The following is a 5,437-nucleotide window of genomic DNA, read 5'->3' as shown; positions in this document are numbered from 1 at the left end:
CACAGAAAAGAGTTATCGTCCTAGAATCTAAGGCTCTACAAAATTTCACAAATATTGGTAAATTTTTGTTCGACTTATGGCATTAAAAGTATCCTAGACAAATTAAATTAAGAAGGGCGGAGCCACGCCCATTTTGAAATTTTCTTTTATTTTTGTATTTTGTTGCAATATATCATTACTGGAGTTGAATGTTGACTTAATTTACTTATATACTGTAAAGATATTAACTTTTCTTTTAAAATTTGAATTTAAAAAAAATTGTATTAAAAAGTGGGCGTCGTTGTTCTCCGATTTTGCTAATTTTTATTAAGCAGACATATAGTAATAAGAGTAACGCTTCTGCCAAATTTCATCATGATATCTTCAACGACTGCCAAATTACAGCTCGCAAAACTTCTAAATTACCTTCTTTTAAAAGTGGGCTGTGCCACGCCCATTGTCCAAAATTTTACTAGATTTCTATTCTGCGTCACAAGTTCAACTCACCTACCATGTCCCATCGCTTAATCTGTATTCGGTAATGAATTATCGCACTTTTTCGATTTTTCGAAATTTTCGATATCGAAAAAGTGGGCGTGGTTATTGTCCGATATCGTTCATTTTAAATAGCGATCTGAGATGAGTGCCCCGGAACCTATGTACCAAATTTCATCAAGATACCTCAAAATTTACTCAAGTTATCGTGTTAACGGACAGACGGACGGACGGACGGATACTGATGATTTTGATACATGGAAGTCTATATCTATCCCGATTCCTTTATACCTGTACAACCAACCGTTATCCAATCAAAGTTAATATACTCTGCGAGCTCTGCTCAACTGAGTATAAAAAATATATAGTGAACAGATGTACGATTTTTAAGATAAATATCAAATAAAAATAGGTAGGTAGTTTGTGTGAGGATGCAAAGTTTCACGTTTTTGTGGTCTGCATGTAAAAAATATGGCCACGAATCACTTATGTCATATTAATCACTTATGTATTATGACGTAAACGTAAGTATTTGATGTAATTTGAAGCTTCTAGCCATAAAACAGAGGGCAGAAATTACATTTTATAAGGGGTATATACTATATATACCACCGATCTCTATGATTTTTTCAGACAACAATATATGCCATATACGTAAGCATTTGGTAAAATCTGAAGCTTCTAGCTATTAAAATGAGGCAGAAATTACAAAAGGTGTCTTATCTGAAAAATCGTTTGTATGGATTATCTTCTCCTTAATATATAAAAAACACGTGTCACACAATTGAGGCCAATGGACTCCTAAACTTCTGAACCGATTTTGAATTTGTTTTGCACCCCGTGTGTAGTTTGATCTAACTTGAAATAAAGGATGACTGGGTGACTAGGGTCTCGAGATATAGGCCAAAACGTGGACCCGTGTACCCCTAGAGTGTGTTTATAGAATATGGATATCGAATGAAAGCTGTTGATGAATTCTTAAGTAGGGGGTAATTTTCTTACCCCTGGGTGACTAGGGTCTCAAGATATAGGCAAAAACGTGGACCCGGGTACCCCTAGAGTGTGTTTATAGAATATGGATATCAAATGAAAGCTGTTGATGAGTGCTTTAGTACAGAGTAATATATTGTCCAGAGGCGGACTGGGACTGGGATTAGGACTAGGACTGGGACTGAGACTCGGAGTGGGACTGGGACTGGGACTGGAATAAAATGCATACCACCTTCTGAGACAGGCAATAAGGGATGCAGAAGAATGAGAAGAAATTTAGAGAAGAGAAAGGATAAAAGAGAGAAGGAGATTGAGAAAGAGATAGTATGAGACGAAGATGGAAATAGATGAAGCGAAGAAGACGGAGGGAGGAGTGAATAAAAGGATTAGGAAAAAATGAAGAGGGGGAGAGGGCAGAGTCAGACGGAAAAACCTTATTAAAATGTATGCAGTTTGGCCAAATTTAGGGCAGGACAACGTCTGCCGGGTCTTCTAGTATACTATATATACGACCGAGCAATATACCAAAGCATATGGTGAAGTTTGAAGCTTCATTCTGATAAATTGAGGAACACATGACAAAAATTCTCTTTTCTGAAAAATCGGTTGTATGGGGGATATATGCTATAGTGGTCCGATCAGGCCGATTACGACACATGTCTAATCAGACACCTAAATATACGCGCTCACCAAATTTTATCGAGATAACTCAAAAATTGAGGGACTAGTTTGCATACAAACAGACAGACGGACAGATGGACATGGCTAAATCAACTCACCTCTTCATCCTGATTATTTCGGCATACTTATTGGTGGGTCTATCTATTTTCCTTTAAGGGCTTACAATTTAGAGATTCGTGACGAAGTTAATATACCATTTCATTTTCACGAAAGGTATAAAAATCACGTATACGTCACGTGTGTACTAAATATTTCTTGTTTGTCAATTCGATCGGTTAGTAAATATTGAAATCTCCGAACTTTCCGATTTCAGAGAGATAAACATTAGTAAGCATACACAACTTTCGGGAAAAAGCAATATTTTGGTAATAATGATAAAAATGTCAAAAATCGACATTCTTTAAAATCTTTGGAAACCTATTTGTGGTCATCGGAAATATCTTTGGCTTTAAAAATAAAGGAGACATTTGCAATTTTCCAAATTGTCGTACCTGATCTTCCTAAGATGAAAAGTAGTTTTGAGAGTTCACGACAATCGACACAATCAGGTGTTCTAATAGTATACTGCCTACTGGCCTCACATGCCTTTAAATTAGGCTTGAACAGTGACAGCAGATGTAGGAAGTGCGGATTGGAGGAAACGATCGAGCATGTTCTGTGCCTGGGCCCTGCGCTTGCCAGGTTAGTAGCAAGTGACATAGGTCAGAACCCCGGATTCCAAATACGATCAGAAAGTAAACACAAATTGGCTTCGCGATTGCCCTGGAAGAACCACAAACTAGTCCCCAAATGATTCCAAAGTAACTATAACCATTACGGTATAACCTCGAAACCATTTTCAAATGAGAACATTTGCAAATGAGAACAAAATAGTAGATTAAACCTAAACGCCTTACCTTTCTTACCGCTCTTCTACAAAAGCCATATCGCTCGTAGTAATTATTATGCTACGCTCTTAAACACGACCCAGCTCATAGATCTGCCAGAGAAGTCACTTCGTTTTTTATGCAATAGCTCTACTCTATAACCTATTCATATTCAGAGCCGGAGAAGTAGTAGAGCTTCTGCTACTCTGGAGTAGCAAATTACAAACTTTGCTTTGAAACGAAAAAAATTACATTTTCATGCTTAAAGCTTACTTATAATTCAACTCTCGAATAATTGTTCAGCAGCGCTTATTCGAATAATCCACAGAGAACATTATCGAATTCGGAAAATCGAATATTAGAGCATTGGAATAAAATCAAATATTCGATTAATCGAAAATCACCAGCTCTAAGAGTGACACATATTTTCAGACTAATCGCATTTCCGGATTGATATCATCCATCACATTTGCCCTTCAAACGCAATCCACACATGCGATCCACACATGCAATGCAAACGCTTTGAAATTACTCGTTAGTGACGCCCCGCGAGAAAAGACCCCTAACAGGAAAAATCAACTGTTTTTTTAATGATTTATTAAAAATGAAAATCCGTTCTGGAAATTTATAAAACTGAAGATTCATGTCTATTACTTTATGAGTTATGAGCACTCAAAGACAACGGTAATTTTGCCGTATATAGGCTGTTTTTCTTCAATACTATTGATTTTTAAACGGTTTTATTTAGCTTGATTTGACAGGCTGAGCGTTGTGAATGAATTTGCAATTAAAATATATAACCTCCCGATAAGATACATGTTTGAAACTTGGAATATATATCGAAATATTTCAAAATATCGTATTTGTGTTTCGATTTGGCTGACGTTTGGAACACATAATACACACATGAATAGAAAGTGACCTATGAAAATAAAAATCCCGCTAGGTGTGGCAAGGATCAAGATATAATAAATAACAACCGTATTTGTGGTCGAATTTTGTTGAATTGTATGATCAACGCCATAGATTGATGAGGAGTGTGATGACTAGTACCTAGGACCTACCTAATTATTTTCTAGCTGTTAGTATTATTATTACTTAATGTAAGTACTGTTTAAAAAAAAAACTTTTTAATTATTTTATTATATATGGAAGTCTATATCTATCTCGATTCATTAATACCTGTACAACCAACCGTTTTCCACTCAAAGTTATCTTACCCTGTGTACAAGTACAGCTGGGTATAAAAATTACTAAAAATATTGTATTCAGATTTAAAAAAATATAAAATTGTTAAGAGTTCCTGTACGGGTAGGATTATTTGTCCAACAGTGCCTGTAGGGATACAAAGAGATTCAGTCCTACATTGTCAGTTCTGCTACAAAAATAACCCATCAGACAGTGTATAAGAGTTACTAGAAAAATGATCTGCCCGACAGTACCCGTATGGCTGTAAAGAAGACTATCAGTTCAGGTGTAAACAGTTACAATTGGTTTGTCCGTAGGACATGCTCAAACAAAAGCGATCACCCCAAACCCATATAAGGATATGAAAATTGGCTGTTTTGCGATTCATCTCGGTTTGCGACTCATACCGGATTCATCTAAGAATAATCGGCTCGATGCCTCGGGGCAGCTTGAGCGCCGACCATATGGCCATAGTAGTATAGCGTCATCAACCACAAGACAAACAGACTACCTTATTCCCTATCTGCGCTTCGAGGGAGATCTTAAGGCCACAATAGAAGTTGACCGTTGGGACAAGGATGCGCAAATGGCGGACGAGACGATACATATGTACACAGATGGTTCCGAAGTAGTGGGAAGAGTAGGGTCTGCGGTATACTGTGCTGATCCGGAAATAAGCAGATCCTACAGGCTGCCGGATTACTGTAGCGTTTTCCAAAGGGGGAATATTAGCCGTAACCAAAGCAGTAGAAACCCTGGAAGAGAATAGCTTAAGCTGCAACCATGTTAACTTTTATATTGACAGTCAAACAGCAATTAGGGCAATAATCTCGCATAACACAGCATCTAAATGCGTGTTAGAGTGTAAGTAGTCTCTGGAGAGAATTGGGACAGGGAGAAGCATACATCTTCTTAATTGGATCCCAGGGCATATGGGAGTAGATGGGAATGAAAAAGCGGACGAACTAGCTAAAAAGGGCGCATCTCCTGAATCTTGCTCCGTAGACGTCCCAATTAGACTGGGCGAGATTAAGCGAAGGCGAGAGGTGCACATGTTCGGCCAAGCGGGAAAGGCGTGGATTCAAGCGCCGGGCGGTAATGTGTCGAAGATTATGTGTAGGTCTTACAAACTTAGACTAACAAAGTTGCTTCTATCATTAAAAAGAGAGGACTGTAGACTCATGACGGGTATTCTGACTGGGCACTGCCTTCTGGCGTCACATGCCTTTAAATTAGGC

The sequence above is a fragment of the Eurosta solidaginis genome, chromosome 2 (genome assembly GCF_040869045.1).
Source record: "Eurosta solidaginis isolate ZX-2024a chromosome 2, ASM4086904v1, whole genome shotgun sequence".
Lineage (NCBI taxonomy): Eukaryota > Metazoa > Arthropoda > Insecta > Diptera > Tephritidae > Eurosta > Eurosta solidaginis.
Note: the sequence above shows the minus strand (reverse complement) of the source record.